The following is a 21517-nucleotide window of genomic DNA, read 5'->3' as shown; positions in this document are numbered from 1 at the left end:
CCGCCCGCCCCGCCCACCTCCGCGGGAGCCACGCCCACCACCACAGCCACCCCCGAGAGGCGGGGCTGGGGCATCGCGTCGCTACGGGCGACGGGAGAAAACAACAAACTTTACTCTCCCGTCCAGCACGTGGGGGCGGCGGGAGGGAGAGAGCGAGAGAGAGAGCAAAGGGATGGGCCGTGACGTCAGCAGAGCAGCTGGTTGGCAGCTCGCGCCCGGCGCTGACGCCAGCGAGGAGGAGCCCGCGAGGCAGCCGAGAGCCGCCCGTTGTGTTTCTGCTCGTCGCCCTCGCCTCAGAGAGGCGCTGCCCCCTCCCCCCCTCCCGCCACACGCAAGCACACATACAGAGAAAAGCCGCGCGCGCATCGTTTCAGCCGTTGCGCGCCAGCGGGCAGCGCCCAGGCGTCTCGCGCACCTGAGGGCTTCACGGGGGGGGGGGGTCGCTATGCGTGAAGGGAGAATAGTATATAAAACACACACACACAAATATAAAGATATATGTGGGGAGAGGGAAGGAAGGGCGGCTCATAGCTTCAGTTTTTGTGCCTCTCCTGGGTCAGCTCTGACGCTGTTCTCTTACGCGGGGGGGGGGGGGGAGGCCATTGACGGCAGTGACTTAAATGCGTTTACCTCAGTCGTCGAGTTTAGCTATAGAAGTGATTCCCCCCCCCCAATAAATAAATTATATTTCTCCGATGAAAATACGGACGTTCTATTCAATTATGAAAATCAAAACAGTAACGTTGTTATTTATACTCTGCCCAGCTTACTGGGTTGCCCCAGCCAGTCTGCCAACATGTATGAAAACATAATAAAACATTAAACATTTTTAAAAGAAACTTCCCTATAGTATCCATATACTTATCTCCTTCGCTGTACATACATATATGCTTATGTCCTTGGCTCAGCGGTTGCATAGCACTATATTCTCCAACATTTCTCTAATGAAAATAGGGACATCCTATTTAATAATAAGAAGAAGAATACTTTTATTATTTATACTGCAGCCATCTGTACAGTGCATATATAAACATAATAACACACTGAACATTAAAAAATAATAATGAAAACAAGAACAACAACAATAATTGCACCTCACCCATCTGACTGGGTTGCCCCAGCCATTCTGGGTGGCTTCCAACATATATAAAAACAAAAAAACATTGAAAATTAAAAAACTTCCCTTTAGAAGTCTTCTAAAGGTTGTATAGTTACTTATCAGGGTCACATAACTCCGAAAATAGGGACATCCTAAGGAAAAGCGGGACATTCCAGGATGAAATCAGAAACTGGGATGGCTTCTGTAAATCCCGGACTGTCACTGGAAAAAAGGGACACTTGGAAGGTCTGGAGTCGTCATCTGACATGCATATAGCACCTTTAGAGAAGGATTTTGTTCATTTATTTCAGAACACCTGCCCCCACCCCCATCTCTCCATCCCCAGGTTACCATTTCCAAGACAGAAATAAAACACACACTTTTAATTGTTAGTCCCACAATCAGTTTCAGGTCTAGCTTGGCCCTGAGTAATGCTCTCAGCCAGAGCTGCCCGCTGCTCATTTTGAATTAGAGGGAAATGCTTCCAGCCCAAAGGACAGGGCTTGCAGGCAGGCTTAAGCTTTGGCACCTGCCCTTCGTCTCCACCATTGCCAGGCTACTCACTAGGATGCCTTGTCATTCATCCATCACCTTTGCATCCTGGTGTAGAGGAACAAGAACCAAACAAATGTCACATTAGCCCGGCAGCCATTACACTGAGGGGGAGAGAGTCACGTATTGCTTGCTCTGCTTTTGGAATTGCAACCCCTCCCTACACTTCTCCCCCCCAAAATTCCTAACTATCCCATTTTGCCCTGACAACAATGGCAAGGGGAGATTCAGTTGAAACATCTGCCCAGGGCAGTTCATAGCCAAGCAGGGATTTGTAGTCAGGCTTTCCGTGTTCAGGCCCAACCAATCCGTTCAATTCTGCCCCAGTTAATGCAGGATTTTTCATTTTTCATTTGTATTGCTTGGACCTGCCTATACTTAAAGTATAACAGGTCTCGCCTCACTGCTCTTCTGTATGCATTTCCAACTTCTGTTTGAGCAATACCCACATGATTTGGTCAAACAGTAATTACCACAAGTAATAGGATTCAGATTACGTTAATCTTAATATGCTAGATTGTGTGGGACCCCAAAATTTGCCTTGAATAAAGTGCTACTAGGTTTAGAAGCCATATTTGGTGGCATGCACACCATACATTTAAAACACATCACTTTCCCAAAGAATCCCCACAGAACTGCAATTCCCAACACACTTAATGAACTTCTGGTCCCTGGACTTTTAAAAGGGAAAAATTGTGGTTCTGCTAAGTAGTCTTTGTCCACCATTACTGTTTCAGACTAACTGTTCTTGATGAAAGCTTATGCTCAGTTAGCTTTTCAAGTAGTATAGCAGTTCCAAAACAATTTTTCACAGCTCAGAAAATTTTAGATGGCTTCTGGAAACCCTGTTATTGCTGTATCTTGGACATAAGATATCCTGGATCTTGAATTTTTCAATCATTGACCACCAGCTACAAATTGGTAAGAGTCTGCCTAATGTTTGCACATTTAACTATGGCAACATAGTGTAGTAGAGCTATAATTCCCTGTGTAAGGATCAGTATCAGTATAGATTTTTGCTAGTGGTGACATGAGAAAAAGATGGAAAGCAGAGCAGAAAAGTAAAAGAAGGTTGAAAGTGAAGGGGAAGTAAAGCAAACACTGTTTGGAGGGATGAAATAAGAAGATTCCCCCCCCCCCCATGTGAAGTTACAACAGCTTCAGATCATTCATCTGTGTCACAAGCTAGGATGTGTCACTTAATTGCAACTAATTGCCCTGCCCCTGCTTTAGTTGTTGAAAGGGATAAGGAACATTTTGTTTTGTCTCCAGCAGACAACCACTTAGTTGTTCCATGAGGAGAGGGGGTTGTAGTTTTTTTTAATTAGTATGTTTTGTGTTTTTATGTTGTAAACCACCCTGTGATCTCTGGATGAAAGGCAGCATATAAATTCAATAAATAAACAAAATAATAATAATATTCTTCTTTGCTTCCTAAACTGATGTGTTCTTCCAGTAATATGTAGTGCTGGAATGTGGTGCTTTTTCTGTCCTTAAGAGCTTGGATTGACATGATTTTTATATTCTATAATTACTGAGTAGGATCTGAACTGTAAGAGTGACACTGTCCAGAATATTTAACTACTTTATAACTAGCTTCACTTTACGTCACAGGAATTATTATAATATTTGTTTATGTAGCCTTCTTGCATGATCTAAGAATTTTTATGTAGAAGGAACTAAGTTGCAATTCTATACATACATACAACTGACTTTTTTCCAAATAGACTGGTATAGCAGCCAGTGCTCTGTAAATTCCATTGAAGTTTATACCATTAGGCCTTATTAATACTTGTAAGACATCTTTGGATATTGTAAATTTTATAGAATGTTGGAATGGATGTTACAGGTTCCTCAAAATTATGTACAATAACCTGCATCACGATGAAGGAAGTAATGGTTCCCTCACACAACCATATTAATATTTTTGCTGCTCCAAATTGCAACTGCTCTTTTTGTTAGTTAAATGTTGGAGTGCCTGGAAATGTCATAATTTTGAATTACTAACTACACTGAGGAACTGGGTTGTGGGTACTCTCTAAATACTTGACATTATAAAAGTAATACAAGGTGGCTGAGAGATTCTCAACCATTGCTTCCCTTTTATACTCTGTTTATGGAAATGAAGTTTCCTATTTCTGTAGAATTTTGCTGCCTTTTCACCCACCTATATACAGAAATAATATTTCTTTGATTTTGTCTCACCTATGTCTGAGTATATGTGCTCCATAACTTACATCCTTTATTGCTGGATGACATCAACTTTGTGATTATTGTGACTCTTCACCATACACGTGAAGGATCTGTTTGAGTTGAAAAATACACTTCTACCCCATTTTGTGAAGAAAAAGGTAGTATCCAAAGAATACAGAATACAGCACCACCCGCATCCCTACAGAATATGGCTACCCCGTAAAAGAAGTATGCGATTACTAGATGTATATACATGTAGCTTCCAACTGAAATGTCAATGTACCAACTTCTTTTGCTTTTCATCTTTCATCTAAAAAAATATTTTCTTTTCTGAGCTGTAGATTCTGGAAAGAATGGGGGGTGGCCTCATAAATGAGGCTGGTTGGATATTTAAAGGTTATGAACCTCCCTTCTCATAATCTATTATTTCCAAACAGGTTAATCTGGGGGAGTTAAGTTCTGCTCTATATAATTTATAAACATGAGAGTGAGTAACCTTTGATGACTAAATTAAACCATGAAAGAATAAAATGCTCAGCTTTCTCTCTTCAAACTGGTATTTCATGTTTCACCATATTAATAGTTAATATCTCTGGTCCGCAAGAATGGAGATGTTTCGGTAGAAAGTTCATTTCTTGACAGAAGATATGATGAGTAGCATGAAGGTAAAATGATTAATGTGGAAACACGAGAAAGAATTTTTTTAAAAAGCTTTCCTCCTTATTAAGGGTTTGCCTTCATGTCTGAGATGTATAGCTTTTACTGTTTACTATATATTCTAGTTTTAGGTGCATCCAGGTCATCATTTTTCCAGGAGCTGCTACTGAAAATAGTTCAAGAAGACTGAAAGCAAAGAATGAAGGGTGTTTCTCCTCCACTCAAAAATCACAGCCTCCTGAGACTGCTTTTCTTTAAAACAGAACAGAACTTCATATCATTTGCAAGTAAATGTAGTTTGCACCCGGCTAGGACCAACAAGTGGATTGGGTTTGATGCTGACAGTGAATGTCGCGGTCAACATGGCGAAAACAGGATGCAATGAAAATGAATAGCAAGTGGGATGGGCATGGGTCCAAACATGGAGCCTGTTGCCCAATAGGTCAGTGTGTCTGGCTGTTGGTGGTTGGCTGTTAGAAGGTTCATGGTTCAAGGCCATCCAGGGGCAGCTGTGGGCAGGATTTCTGCATTGCAGGGGGTTGGTTTAAGTTGACATTTCTCTCTGTCCTCTCTCCAGTCCTCTTGTAGGGCCATCCTAACCTTTCTCTATAATACCCACTCATATGCTCAAGTCAGAACGTGTTGTGCACCTTTGACTCAACAAGAAGTTGACTTTGGGTCACGGTAAACTAAAGGGAAAACTGTATATAATTTATATTGCAGTTACTCTATAAAATACTCATGACCATGTGCACCTGGTCCTACAGGGGCACAATTGCCTCGTTCAAGACCAGGGAAATCTCCCATACCTGCCCAGCCCCTGTCCCCCAGAAACAGTACTTCTGTCTTGTGGGGATTCAACCTCAGTGCGTTAGACGCATAAAATATAATTACTTTTATTATAAATTTATGCTGCTGCTCACTAAAGCTTCCATGGTATCTTAAAGCAAAGTTAATAGGAGCAAAAAACCCCACCATAATAACAATAAATATAAAACTAACAGCAATCAAAGAGATAAAATGACAGAGAGCAACAGCTAAAAGCAATGTTTAAATTCAGCAGAACAGATAAATAAACTACAGCCAGCTTACAGCAAATGACAAAAATGTCAGGCAAAAAAGAAAAAAAAAGAAAAAAGGATTGGCACTAAAATGATGTCAAAATTGCCATCCGACAAGCCTCTCTGGGGAGAGCAATGAAGCTGGCCATCTCTTCAGTCACCACCCACCTAAACAGGGGTTCTGAGGATGGCCTTTAAGGATGACTGCATATTAAGTCACTACAATGTTTGGTTTATATACTCTTAGGGTCAAGCTACATATATCTATGATTGCATTTATTATATTTGCTGTTTGTTACTAAATGATTGCATTTAGTATATAAAGTTTGTTACTATGGTATGTGTGTTTGTGTTTTTATGTTTTAAACTGCCCTGTGATTCCCAGATGATGGGCAGTATACACACACACACACACCATATATATATATATAGTAAAGGACCCCTGACAGTTAAGTCCAGTCGCGAATGACTCTGGGGTTGCGGTGCTCATCTTGCTTTACTGGCCAAGGGAACCCACATTTGTCCGCAGACAGTTCTTCCGGGTCAGCATGACTAAGCTGCTTCTGATGAAACCAGAGCAGCGCATGGAAACATCGTTTACCTTCCCGCTTGAGCGGTAAATAGCTACTTGCACTTTGACGTGCTTTCAAACTGCTAGGTTGGCAGGAGCTGGGACCAAGTAATGGGAGCTCACCCTGTCACGGGGATTCAAACTGCCGACCTTCCAATCGGCAAGCCCTAGGCTCAGTGGTTTAGACCACAGCTCCACTTGTGTCCCTATATATATATTCTTAAAAATGCAGCCACAGAGAATGGGGCAATAGCACAGGGAAAGTGGGGATTTAACCCTTTTCTCCTGCACAACATTTCCAACAAAAATAGTTCCTCCCAAGCAGCAATCGATGCTGCTTTTTCTCAATTGATCATAAGCTAGGCAGTAAGGATGCAACTGTTTGGTGTACATTTGTTACAATATTACATGTATATATCCAGCTCACAAAGCGATAAATATTTATTCTCTTACTCATACTTTACTATATTTATTAAACTGAATAGGAATTATTAACTCAGTCCTAAGGTATATTTAAATGCAGGCAAGTCCAACTTTTTAAATGTAATTCCCGTGCATGCAAGTATGTTTGGGAGTGGGGCATTGGTCTCCATAATAAAAGATAGAGGAGTGAATTGATGTTTCCTGTTCTGAAAGTAAATATTTTGCTTCAAGAGTTTGCCTTAAATGTCTCCAGCTTTGCTTTGGCATTTATGTAGCAGCAGGATACTATTATCCTACGATAACATTCTCTTGCACAGACATGATAGTTTAATTAGAGCAATATGGAAACAACTTTAGTATCTTTGACATGGGCTCTACATGGTGAGTCATTGATACTATAACTAAAGACAGATTTTTGGCATCAAAATGTACAGTAGGACAAAGATTTGGAAATATAAAATTCTCTTCCACTTGAATGGCAGCCTTCCAGGCAGGGGCAGCTACACAGAGTGGCAAGGTCATGCATTTGCCAGGGCCCTAAGAATGTCCAAGTAACATTATCATTCTCACTTGGCATTGCACACTCAGAAAAGTCGGAGGCACTGTGATAGAATTCTCACGTTGTATGCCCCATCTTTCCTAGTTTAAGGCTCAGTGGAGGTGCATTGCAGAGGACTCCCACACTCCTGGAACTTGGCATTTCCCCCAAGGTACTTAAAAATGACCTCTTTGTGCTTAGTTGGTGCTTGTCCTTCTAATTCAGTAATGCTGAGTGGATATGATTCATCAGAACTTCTTCTATGCCAGCACCAGTGAAATAAACAGAACATGCAAAGGAGTTCTGTACTCTTGTAGAAGTTTCATTTATTTCAGTAGGTTGACAAAGAATGGTTAATTGTGTCCATTTGTTTTACCAGCATATTATTGTTGTTACTGCATTTCGGTAAGGGGTAAGGGGTATTTCTTTACTTGCAGCATAATAATAATAATAATAATAATAATAATAATAATAATTTATTTATACCCCGCCCATCTGGCTGAGTTGCCCCAGCCACTCTGAGCAGCTTCCAATCGAGTGTTAAAAACAATACAACATTAAATATTAAAAATTTCCCTAAACAGGGCTGCCTTCGGATGTCTTTTAAAGATAAAATAGCTGCTTATTTCCTTCACATCTGAAGGGAGGGCGTTCCACAGGGCGGGCGCCACTACTGAGAAGGCCCTCTGTCTGGTTCCCTGTAACCTCACTTCTCGCAATGAGGGAACTGCCAGAAGGTCCTCGGCACTGGATCTCAGTGTCTGGGCTGAACGATGGGGGTGGAGACACTCCTTCAGGTATACTGTACAAAGGCCATTTAGGGCTTTAAAGGTCAGCACCAACACTTTGAATTGTGCTCGGAAACGTACTGGGAGCCGGTGTTATGTGGTCCCAGCGGCCACTCCCAGTCACCAGTTAAGCTGCCGCATTCTGGATTAATTGCAGTTTCCGGGTCACCTTCAAGGGTAGCCCCATGTAGAGCACATTGCAGTAGTCCAAGCATATGAGAATGTACTGGTGTGGGTTGAGATAGGGTAAGCACGGTCTGTTATAAGTAAATGCTGTAAATGTGCATTCTGTGCTTGTGCCTTGAATATGACTTCTTCACCATAGGGATGAATTGGCAAAAAAATGAATGAGCTTTTTTGACGTTACAGAACTGTAATAAAGAGTTCTATAGGTGAATAGTATTCCACCCTTTTGCAGTTTGTCTACTTTCAGGATATGTCCAATAGGCACATGAGAAAGTCATAAAGATTTTTTATTTAGTCAGGAGTAAATCCACTCAGCTTCCATGGTCTCTTTTTCCTAGTAAGTATGTTTAGGATTGCAGTCCAAGGCTGCCAGGTAAATTGTCACCTATGAATATGTCTAGCATAGTTTATTATTTTAAAGGGATGGTGAACAAAAATCATGTTTCCAATCTGTATGTTGTTGGATATAAAGCTATAGGTAGTGGGTATGCTGTTACTATGTTAGCTCCAAATTGCTCTTTTAAATAAACTAGCACCCTCAGTATTCCATGGTACAATTAAAGCATATGCTAGAAGGATAACAAGGAAAGGAGGAATAGATAAAAGAACATTTGCTTTCATTAATAATCCCAGGAATAAATTGGAGGATTCTAATGAGCAACCTAACAATTATCAGCTGGAACTGTGACTTCGCATTCAGACTGCAACTTGATTGCCAAATAATGCTTTCATCCATAAATAAATTCTTCCATTTTGTTTGACAGTCTCCCTTGATTGTGTTACACAACATGTCATCTTGTCAATATGTCACACAATTGTTAAGACTGGTATTTTGGGCAAGAGGTTTGTCTAAAAGAGTTAGACTTGCAATGGCTGGAAACTTCAAAGTAAATCCATCATCCAAATATGTCAACTTTATTCTGTCCACAAATCTGTTTTCTGTGTTTTATTCCAAGTGTTATCTGCTGACATTTAGTGACAAGAACTAATCCTTTGTTGATCTGGTACACGGTGAAGGATTCTTTTTGATCTCATTATCAGAGTTGCTAATTCTCTCCCTCCCTCCCCCCCCCCCCCGCATAGCTGTTTTGGTACAAGAAACCTTAAAAATGATGCAGTTGGTACTCAGTTCTTGTTTAATGTTGTCATCCTCAAAACTGTATTTCCCTAGTGCAAATCTTCACTTCAGTGAAACCTCTACTGGTATAGCGTTTTGAGGGATCACTTCTAAGTTGACCAAATTTGAACATGTTCAGTAATGTGAGGTGGATTTGCTTAGAGAAAATTTGGAAAACCATAATGTTAAAACTCCAAAGTCAAGGGCAATTTTTTTAAAAAAGACTTGTGGGAGGAGGCATGAAATCTTTGGATACTGTAGGAACACATTGGATTTTTAAAATTATGATTTCTATATTTGTTGCTTATACTAATATTCATGCTTATGACCTTTAAAGGCTGTTGAAGTGCTTCGTCAACAGAAATGACTGAACAGTATCAGACTCTGTTATGTGGTGTGAATTGACTTCAACATGAGTTATACAGCCAATAAGAAGTTGCAATTTTTTATTTTGATTTTACTGACAGTGCAGTCCAGTGCATGTCTACTCTGAAGTCAATCCTATTGAGTTCAAAGAGAAATATTCCCAGGTCTGTGTGTTTAGAATTGCTGCTACTCATTCACTAGTGTAATATCACTAAATTACATTTGTTTCAAACACAGGAATCAAATAATGTTACAAATGCATTTATTATTGTTTCCTACTTTGAAATATTATTTCAGTTTCTGCCCTTTCTTTTTCATTTCTGTACAGTTATTTTTCTTTACACTTGTTTCTGCTTAGTCTGAATCTCAGCTTGTACAGGAGCAAATTGGTGAGAGGAACCAATATTTCAGTCCCTTCATCAGGGCTCCTATTACAGCAATTCAGTCAAGGTAAAAAGTCTGTGTGCACAGTACATTTTTGCATACAGGTGTGTGGAATATTTAAGTAGATTGTATGGAGCTAGTTGGATAAATTGTATGGAAGAATGAAGGTAGGGGGAAAGACCCAAATAACAAATCTAGTGGGACAAAATGTCCTAGAAGTAATTCTGTTACGAGAATGTAACATAATATGCACTTTTAAGTCCTGTTGTTTTAATTAAGTACTGTATAGGCTTAATTTTCCCCTAGTCAAAATCAATAGGGCTGAAATATGCCTAATTTTATATGAATTTTGCCCTGTGGGTTCTAAACTTCCTGGGATTAGCATTCAGTATTTTTCTCTCCATTTGCTTTAAAATGCATTTAGACACAAATCTGTATAGCTGCTTGTCTGGAAAGTACTGGTCAAGTATTTCTGCAGGATATGGGTGTTTGAAACTGGCAGTTTCAGGCTTCAGCAACAAAATAAGTAGCTAATCAGAAACAACAACAGTGGTTAACGTGTGTGTTAAATGTTGTTGGCAAAGGTCTGAGCAACGGCTCGTATACGTGACTGCTTTTGGTTCTCTATCCATCTCTCCACCCCCTCATCAATACAGATGAGAAACTGAGGTGGCGAAATGGCCCAATTCCCGTTTGTGAAATATTTCATTTCAATATACTGTTTGCAGTGGTGTGCTTGGAGGCCTATAGAGGAATTTTTAGAAAACTGCTTCCTGCCTCAAATTTCTATATATATACAATAGATTCTATGGTGACCAAAAAATAAATGATCAGTTGAAAAACCAGGACATATCAAATTATAGTAGAGGTTTCCATATTATTGTAATTGTTAATATGACAAAGCAAAGTTGTTTAAACAAATAAAGCAACTCAGCAGGGCTGGCTCCAGGTTTTGGGAGACTTAGAACTTGGATACTACCTTACAGTGAATACATCTCATCTGAGAAGCTGAAATGGATGGGAAGAGAGGTATTCAACTTAAAAGGCTCCTCTCTTAAGTAATTTTGAGGGTGCCCCTTTTGTCATTGTGGTTCCAGAGTCAATAACCTGCTGGCTATGTAAATCAAGATATTTTTCTGAGAGCAAAGTTACATTATTAGGCTGAAAGCTCTAGAACGTAAAGGGATAGACTTGCCAATATAAGCAACATGGTTACGAGTAAATTATATATGTTGAAATTCAGGGGAGTTTCAATGAAAATCACATCTTCCAAGGGCAACATCCTGATTTCTGCTAGTACACTTCATAAATGACATTTAAAACCCGCAGCAACCTACAGAAAGTATCCAGAGTAATGATTTATCATTGTTTGACAACTTGGTCCTCTGTGTTGTGTAAACACATAGTAATACGTTGCTTTATTGTGGAAAGATACTGTTATAAAGTTCATCAGCCTGGCAAATTTTGCTTATAGTATATAAAACCTGTATGTTTTCATCTTAGCTACAAAGATGACATTTCATTAATCGGATTTGGCTACCATCATCACAGATCATCGCATTCAGTTTGACAGTAGGAGATGTATTGATTAAAGGCACAAAAGTAATCTTGGTTTCCTGAATTTAAACAGGGAACTGCATGGCTTCCAGCTACTGAATATACATTTTTTTTTCTGAATTAGCCTGCTAGCTTCCTTTGCAATTCACCCCTCCTTGCAGGTTCTTCTTCTTCTTTTTTAAAAAAGGTTCATAGTTCAATTTCTCTTCCCTGATTTAATAGACTAACCTGGCTTAAAATTCACAAACTCATAAACAGCTAAGAATGTTGGTGTGTAGGATTCATTAAAGTCATAAGAAGTTCACTTCTTGGACACACATTTTAGAATTATCTGACTCTATTAGAAGAGCACCTTGGAATCAGTCTATCTTAACACCAGATTTTCCAAAGTACTCCGAGTCACAGCGTCTTTTGCCATAGAGCATGTGAAGCCAATCCAGACTTCCCTTTTCTCTTAATTTTCCTTATCTTATCATTTTAATCTTGGTCGAAGAAATAAGCAAGCAGCTGGAAGGGCATGCTGATGTTTCTGTTGTGACCAAATGCATTACCAGACAGACATGTTATTTCAGTACAAAAGGATGCAGTGGACTCTGTACAGAAGCCTCTGCAACATGTTCTTCTGCTGTTTTTGTCATGGTCTTGTGGTCCACCTGAACAAATACTATAGGCTGCTTTTTAAGGATCAACAAGCTGTTGGAAAATGGATTATTTTCTGGCAGATTCGAATCAACATTTTAAATCAATGTTTTAAATTTCAGATTAGTGCAGACATTTTCAAACTTTTTACTCCCTGGGCACAATTGAAAGAGTTTGCTTTGCTGTCCTTCTCTCCAACTCCCTATACAGCTCAGGACCTGGCTACTTGAGAGACCGCCTTATCCCTTATACACCCAGTAGATTGCTGCAGTCTGTAGGAGAGTCTTTCTGCAAGTTCCAAAGATCTCAGAAGTCCACACTGCAGTAGCTCGGAGCAGAGCTTATAATGTTGCTGTATTATAACTAAACAACTTACCCTTACTATTTCTGGGAAACTCAGTGCTGTTTTTAGTTACCTGCAGAAGCCATGGGGATGGTTTCATTGTAATTCTTGCATTGAAGGGGGTTGGACTAGATGATTCTCAGGGTCCCTTCCGACTCTACAATTCTATGATTTTATGATTCTCAACACATGTTGTTTGAAAGTGAAGGAAGGGCTGTGTGAGCTTTTCCAGACAAACAGTTCTGCCAAAGTGGTAATCTCATACAGTTTCATTTCTTCGAATAAATAACCATTAAGAGTAAAAAAAAAGACAAAGCAAAGCAAAACCAAACCAAATTCAGTTCTACTTTTGTGTTTTACATTTTCTAATGGTTATGGAAAGAATTTCCAAAATATAAACAATACATAACATTTTCCTGAACCAATCACAATAATAAGGTAGACAGAACTAGGTAGATGCGATATCAGATTTTTTGTTTGTGAATCTATTACATATGTGAACGCTGGCAGAGAATATAGCATTTTGTATTTGTCAGAGATAGCCCATTTTACTAAGTGCATCTAAGTCCTTTTATTGGGCACCTGCCAAAGCCGTATTATTACCATCTATGCAGGTTATAGACTGTTGGCATTTAAGATTAAGCAGTACTTAATGACAGAAGCAAAGCAACGCTGGAAGGTAATGTTTAATGATGGGCAAACTTCAAAACACTGGATTTTGTAAATGGCGAATGGACATAATTGGCAGTTTGTCAGAAAGCAAAAATGTAATTAAAGCAGCACCTGCCTGGAGTTTGGAACAAGATATTTCATGATTGAAGAGAAAAGGGAAAAATAGTAGTAACTGATAAAACTCTGAAATTCAGTGGGGCCTGGAGTGGGTTTCTGTGGGAATAATACTTCCTACTGCTCTATCAGGTAAAAAATTAGGTAAAAGTCTGATGTTTTCCCAGATAAGTAAATAAGATTTGCTTATTCACTATACTGTAAGAAAGTTCTATTAGGCAACTGCTTAGAACTGGCTCTTTTTTTGGGACTAAATATGTCTCTGGGGCATATTTACATTTATTGTATGACCTTACAAATACACACATACTGCTGCAATTTTTGCCAAATTACTGTCATTGATATCTTGTTTCTTCTTAAAGTACATCAGTACATTGACATTACATGGAAGTGAGATTTCTTGACTGTTGGCTTATACTAGTGGTTACACATAAGTGTGACACATGGATGTGTTGGTGACAAGTGTCACAGGTAGTTTGCTAGTTTTGTTCAGAGAAAACCCCAAGGATGTGGATTTAAGCTGCTGAAGGCCAGATTGTCAATTCTTAATGATTCAAGGCAAGTATTAAGTGAAGCAAGAACACAGCTGAGTGACATTGCAATAGATGAAAAACAACATTTGAAAATTATAGAAGCTTGCTAAGAAAGTTCATCAAGTCCGGTAAATCAAGGACATTCTTCCAGTGGGACTTTTAGATCAGACCACATCTTGGTTGCTTTCCCACCTTCATGATTGGTTATGCTAATAAATTTAGAACATCTAACTCAGTACTTGTTATCAAGAGACAGACAACTGTAAATAGAACTTGTACAGGATATGAGGTATTTATTGAAGCTGGCTCACATTATTTTAAAGGCAGCTTGGTTCAACAAAAGTTATTCTCAATGATTATATGGTAATCGATTAATAGCCACATTTCCCTTGCAAATTGGGTGATACTGCAATTTTAGACATTTGTTTTGAGAAAGAAACCTAAATTCGTGTCTCTTTTAAAAGTTAAAGGGACTTGTGTGTGCGTGTGGAAAGATGTGGAAATGAAGGATGTGGTGAGTTCTCATCTTTGCTCAAAATGGCAGCCCTCTCATGTGGAAGTGATATTGATGAGAAAGTGCCTTTAAGATGACATTGAGTACAGGTATGTCTTGTAAAAAGCCTATGTGCACCTTAGAGATGGTTCATCACCTCTGAAAGATGAGAAAGGGACCAACTACTTGTAAATTGGAGGCGGAGAAGAGCAGCTTAGCCTTTTCACCTTGTGCAGTGAAAAGGTTGGTGTCAATCCTGCTGGGTACTCTGTGTATACATTTTTTTTTTTTTTTAAGAATCAAACCCCCTCTTGAACAATTCATTTTGAATAGATCAGGAATAATTGTATCTGGATTCTCTGGCCATAAAATATTCTGTGAATGATTTTAAGGGACAACTCTAGGTGTGAAAAACTGTTGCAGTATTGATATCCTCCTGTCCCTCAGCTTTCTTCATGGGTTGCTTTCAGAGCTGACTGTTAATGCAAGTTTGTGTCATGTTTTTAACCATCTGTGTTATGAATGGTTGCTCAACAAGAGAGTGGCATTTATCACATACAGGATCACATGTACTTCACACTTTTTCTCCCCCAGACCTCTTTTCCCTGCTGGGTAACCCTTCCTCAGTTTGTTAAACTTCCCTTCCCCTGTGATTGGCTCCATGCTTGCATTAAGCTTTTCCTAAATTAGTAGGGGCGTGGGGGGGCGGATTTCCACCAGAATTGTGGAAGGGCAAGGGAGGTTGTAAAATTTTCCTTTTCCTACAGTCCCGCTTGTTTCTTCCTCAGATGACTGGGAAGCAGCTAAGAGTAGTGAAAAGGGGGCTGCAATGTAGAAAAAAGGCTCCTTTAAAGGGTGGGATATTGATTAAATAAATCAATAATTCTTCCTCCCCCCAACCGCTCCTCCAGTGGGAGGTTATGGCCCATAAGCAGCCTAGGGAGTGCAAATTGCACACTTCTGAACAAAAAATAGACAAAAGGACGTGTCTCTTGGAGACTATGCATACCGACTGGAGAATGTGCATATGGCCCAGCGAATGTACAAAATGCGGCCAAGAATGTACAGAATTCATCAGAGAGATGCACATTTCCTATGGAAGTAGTATATGCACATTCTCCACGAGGCCTAGTGAATGTACACAATGGCCCTTAACACTCCTATTTATGTATTTATTTATTTAAATGGATACTGTACACTCCTTGATTGTAAAAAAACAACCCTAAAAGACGTTTACAAAAATATAAAACAGTAAAATCAAGAAGAATCACAACCATACAAAAGTTAAAATACTAAAAATAATAATAATAAAAAAGATTCTAAGCATCTGGCTAGGCTTGTCTAAACAAGAATGTACAGTGAAGGCACCTGCTTGTTCTCAATAGGTAGGGAGTCCCAAAGTGCAGGTGCTGCCTTACTAAACAATCAAGTTCTTAAAATGTGGATCGGGCAATATGCAGCACCTGGAGTAGTGCCTCCAGCAGTTTTTAATTTTTTAGTATGTGTGTATGTACACACACACACACACACAGAGAGAGAGAGAGAGAGAATAAAAAACCAAGATTTTTCTCCAACAAAGCACTGGCCAGTACTATGCCCAGTGCAAGTAAGGGTCTTCATTTCACTTTGACATATGGTTGACATAAAGTATTTTTCTTTGCTCAGGAAGACCCTTAATACTTAGCTTTAATCAGACAATAGAGAGCAATATAATTTTCCTGGCAAACTAATATAGATGTGCAAATTGAAACAAAAGGATGGGATCTAACAGTGGCATGTAGTCTCGCGCGCTCATATATAACCAGGAATGAGCTGCAGCAGGGAATATGTCTATATTAAGGCCAGAAAAGCAAAACAAAATCCATGCTGTGGATCTAAAGCCCACTGTTAAAAGAGCTAGAAATGTTCACAGCAAGAAAATGGAAATGCACAATTGTATTTGCACAGAAAGGGCTTCCCATTGTCTTATTTGAAAACTCTTCCTGTGTCCCTCTATTGATTCCCTCATTGCACTCCAATCTAGATCTTCCTCCGAGAGCAACAGCAACAACCCCCTTCATTATTTTGTTTGCAACTGTGGTCTAGGCAACATGTAATTGCCACATGTAATTGCCACAGAATCGGGCTAATGCTATTATAATATTACAGGTTACCCCAATCTCTGCTGACTGGTAGCAAGATTCCAGGGGTCTTTTCACATAAACCAGGGTTTATGTTCCTTTGGAATGAGGCACAGCAGAAACTAGTTTATTTTGCACATATTTACAACCTGGGTTTTGGTGGAGGGAGTGCAGAACATTACAGTCCAAGTGTCCCTTTTTCCCCGGCGACAGTCCCAGATTTACAGAAGCCATCCCAGTTTCTGATATGATCCCAGAATGTTCTGCTTATCCTTAGGATGTCCCTGTTCTCATCAGGGGAATGTTGGAAGGTATGGAGTTATGCAATTCCCAAGCCAAGGAGATGATGATGATGATAATAATAATAATAATAAATTTTACATAATAAATTATAATTTATACCCTGCCCTCCCCAGCCAAGACCGGGCTCAGGGCAGCTAACAACCGATATAAAAGCAAATTGATTGAAATACAACTTAAAAACAAGATTAAAATACAACATTAAAACATTAACTATACAACCTTTAGAAGACATCTGAAGGCAGCCCTGCATAGGGAAGTTTTTTTTTAAAAAAATTAAAAATGTTTTATTTTATTTTTTTATATGACCTTACACCCCAGGAGTGTCTCTCAGTACAACCTCTCCTAACTGAAGTGCATGGAGTTTTCCCTCCCCCTTAGTGCAAAGCTCTGTTTTTTAAAAGGACACATTTTTCCTGTGATGACATCATACCCCATTGCCCTGGCAAACTCCCCCTCCCAACTCTGCTATTGTCTTTTGCAAACTAATACACAGCTGGGCGAAGGAACCCCAGCCCCTTCTTGTCTGATGCTGAGTGTCTTACCTTTTGTCAGGTAAATCATCACCTGCCTTTGTTCTGTGATGGCACCTCTCTATAAGCTAAGCTCCCGAGGAAGCTGGCTTGACTTATTTTCTTTAGGCCTTGCTGAATCCATTGCTCAAACCCCACATTTACTAATTTCAGAAATTATGAGGAGAGTCTGGCCCTCAGGAATTTTAGGGGATGTTTTCCCCCTGCGAAACCAAAACAATAGCATCAAGAAAAGAATGAGGTTTTTGTTGCTGGTGGAAGCACAGACGACTTTTCAGTTATATCCACCTCTCCAACTAGTTTAATAGTACTTGGTTTATAATTAGGCCTAGCAGAGTGAGATGGGGGTCAGGATGTGTTTGTATGTTAAGAGCACAGCCTGCTCCTTTGTCCTCAAGTCACCTCATCGCTGCTGGGCATTGCAGGAGACTCTGAGCTGAAGTCAAAACGTGAATCGTTGCCAGGTACAGCATGTCATTTTAAACATAGGGAAAATGTGGCAAAATAATACAAGCCCGTTCCTGCAGAGTTTCCTCACACAATGCTCCTTCTGAACTTGGTGGGAGTTTTTTTTTGCGTGAGGTAAAAATCTTAAAAATAGGGCTTGGCCAGTCTAATTCATAATTCCCTGTGCCATCCAGGGAATGCTACATAACTGTACCAAAAATCTATGCTGAAGCGATTCGACATTCTTTTGCAGATTTGAGTATGCCAAGGTGGCTGTTGGTGTTCTTTGACACCAACGGAAAGTTGCTGTGTTGTTTTGGAAACATCTCCTGCACAACCTGCAGAAAGAGAAATCCAACTGACACTGAAAGGGGAGAAAATGAAGGGGGAAACCTCTTTTCAGAAGGCACTTGCCATTTCCACAAGGAAGATGTTGAGCTTCTATTGCTCTATGAATCTCTAATTGTAGTTAATGGAAAATGGAGTATTCTAGGCAATTCAAGATTTATCATTCACTTTACAAACAAGAAACAGTTTTGTTTGTTTGTTTGCTATTTTAAATAGATGGCTAATCTTTTTTGGCCATCCGTGACAAGCAAGGCATCCTCTCAGATCAGTCTGACACATGAAACAGGGTGCACCTTTGAATTGCTTTAAGTGGGGAAGGAGCAAGTCTGGAAGGAGAAAAGTAGTGCCCTGTTGTAGTTAGGCCACTTCTTGGTGAAGTTGTCTTGTAATGGTTAGTCCCACCTGCAAGGGCAGGGGGCCAGAGAAGAAAGATGGTCTGCCCTTGGTGGCTAATGGATTCGCATGGATTTCTGATGACTTTGGGGGATTTTTTTCAGTTGATAGAGGAGGTGATCCTGTCAAGGCGCTTGTTTCATGGTGGAACATCAACAGGATCACTCCCAAGTTTCCTCTTGGGTGCTGTGGATATCACATGGCTCCTTGGTACTCTGGAGAGCTGCAGTCGATGGCGCAGGTTGGACGAAGACTGCCACACAAATGGTGGAAACCTTGCACTGAAGCTAATTGAACCTGTGTTAGGAGACATAACTGTGCTTACCACATGATGGTGAAGGAAGTAAAGAAATTGTATTTCCCTGTGCCATTCATGTCCCTGAGCAGTTGGGCTGGCAGAGTTGGAGATCAGTGACCCTCGATTTGTGTGTGTGTATATTTACATGATTTCAAGTACTTCTGTAAAACAGTTTTTATTTATTAATAAATTGCTGAAGCACATATTCAACCAAACAAGCTATAGCTTAGGGCGCCACTCTCTTGGGGGACCCCCAAAAATTTAAAGGAGGGAAAAAAACTGGATGTACATTTCTAAAATATAAGATAAACTTATTTTTAATTGCATTTCAGTTCAACAATTGGATAAACTACATATTTTGTATGTGCAAATGGCTTTAGATACCTATTAGGTCAATAAATTACCATGTAGCATATACTCAACATAACAAGCAGAGACCATTTGTTGTTGACAATGGACAGCTGGACATATAAAGGGCCCCATTACCTTCAGTGGCTTAGGGCCTCATCAAACTTAAATCCGGCCCTGCCCATGACACGAACACACATGCTATGCCCACAGAAAAAAGAGGTGCAATAGTATTGTTCCCTTAGGCAGAACTCTTGCAAAGAAACAGTGATGTCCTTACCATGGAACAATTTATTGTGTTAAATCAGTCCTAGCTCTGAAGTCTTCCCAAGAGAGAACTACATTGTCTGGAAATGCCTAAGAAATTATGCAAAGGATCTTGAGATTTTTCCAGTACTGTCTGCTGTTTCAGGACAGCTCTTGGTCCACTCCTGTGTGACTTCAAATCATAATCTTCGATTCTCACCAAGATACCATAGAAGTGTTGGTTTTCCGATTTATGATTTTCTGTGGGTACGGTTTGTTCATGTTGCTTAAAATGCATATTTATATAGGCATATTATTGAATTAAAACTTCATATATAATACAAATGATTGGTCCACATCTGCCTGTATGTCACACATACTCCTTTAAAACATGTCTGGGTCACTGGGAAGCAAACTGCTTGTTTTTATGGATTTCTTGTGCTCGTTCCACTCTTCATCCTCTCATCAGGCACCCAAATTGTGTGTATGCTTCATACCATGTTCATACTGTGAATCTCTCCCCACCACACCATGTTTGTCATTTCCCATTATGGAGCATATCTAAACTCATAAAATTAATTTCTATTAATCCTGTGAATATTCAGAGTTTTGACTACGGAAAAGAGAGCTGTACGCTTTGCATATTGGAATGGAAAAGCGGGCAAGGAAATGGGTGGACATTTGGAAAGGAATAAGGATATAATAGACTCTGCTGTTTGACTTCTGGGATATCTCTCCACTCATATAGGGTGAGATGAAATGTTGAGTCATTCTGTACTTAGATTTTGAGTGGGTGTCACACAGCAACTGAGTATTGTGTGGCAACACATATTCACATTCTGCAAATCAGCAGTAAGCCGTCTTGATAGAAAGTTTGAGCAGAAAAGAAAATAGAGTGAGTATGTGTTCAAGAGACACAATGGTATGAGTAATCATATTGTCCCTGCAGCACATACTCTGAACACTGCATATTTCCTTGCCCCGTTCCTTAACCGGGTTTTACTCTCCATTTCTTCAAGTCTCATGTTCTCTTGGGATTTCAGTATCGTTGTTGCAGGATTAATTCAATCTTCTTTTGAGCTTTAAGCAAACATCCCTCGTGTTATTACATCTAACCTGGGATTGAGAAATGGCCACTGAAATGGACCAATCCCTACATTGTGTTCTGAGGACGCAAATGTTTACACCTACATCAAGAATAAAAAATGATTGTTAAAGCGAATGAATGTTTTCACAATGCACCACTTCCTCGTAAAAATATTTGCATCGCCTACTTTCCATCTAGCTTAGTTTTGTGTTTAATTCCCTTGGTTAACTATAGCCTGGTACTTCTCTACATTCCCAGTGAAAACAGATCCACAATGTTTCTTCTTAAACAATAGGGCCTGTTAAACAAGCAGAGGTGTATTTATTTTTTTAAAAGAAGCTTAGGACAGTACAAAAGGTAATCCTACTTCTCCCTGTAATTATTATTATTTTTTTAATAAAAAAAAGTCAGATCACAAACTGCCTTAAAGAAGAAGATGGTTACAGGAAACACTGACTAGACGTGCCTCTGTTTTGTTAGAAGTTTCTGTACAGCAATTAATGGGGCTTGTGGAAGGGAATGCAGCCATGTTCATTTTTATGCATGCAAGGGCATTCTCCCAGCTGTCTGTCTTTTGAATAGCTATTTTATTCCATTTAAATTGAAGGAGACAATTGCATATACAGTGCGAGGGCACTGACTTCACCCCAAACAATAAAAAAAGCAATAAAACCTTGGGAACAGAATGTGTAAATAGAGCCTAACGATGATGTCCTTACACTGAAAAGCAAAGCATGGAACTATTATTATGGCAATGCTGTCAAATATTGGAGTTATATTATTCCACACTCACCCTAAGGTGCAGGAGTGCCGACAGGATAATCCATGACACTCTATGTGGATCAAACCATCAGCCCCCAGTCACAAAATAGGGTATAGATTTGCATTTGATTTGCATGTACCTTGCGTCATATACAAATTTGCATCCTCTCTGGTAGGTGGGATGGAGGCCCCAAAATAAATCAGGGACCATATGCAAGTAATATGATATCTGACAGACAGAATGTAAACAGGTGAAGCTTTCCCCATATAGTGGAACTTCGGTTTTTGAACTTAATCCATTCTGGAAGACCGTTTGGCTTCTGAAAAGTTCAAAAACTGATGATCAATG

General features: G+C 39.7%; 2 long non-coding RNA genes across 3 annotated transcripts in view; both read left to right on the top strand.

The window, feature by feature from the left end:
* The window catches only part of LOC308466335, a 273836-nt gene that overhangs the window by 121382 nt on the left and 130937 nt on the right, over positions 1-21517 (top strand). The window lies entirely within an intron of this gene.
* On the top strand, positions 7162-12748 carry LOC308466328. Of its 2 annotated transcripts, XR_013980757.1 has the most exons (4): positions 7162-7266; positions 9910-10001; positions 11439-11537; positions 12342-12746. It is a non-coding gene; the product is annotated as an uncharacterized lncRNA (long non-coding RNA). The 2 variants fall into 2 exon arrangements; XR_013980756.1 differs by having other exon boundaries at positions 11439-12748.

Source organism: Podarcis pityusensis, assembly GCF_964106645.2.
Source record: "Podarcis pityusensis genome assembly, chromosome: 17".
In the NCBI taxonomy this organism is placed as follows: domain Eukaryota; kingdom Metazoa; phylum Chordata; class Lepidosauria; order Squamata; family Lacertidae; genus Podarcis; species Podarcis pityusensis.
The sequence above is the reverse complement of the archived record's forward strand: the minus strand, read 5'-3'. Positions and strand labels throughout refer to the sequence as shown.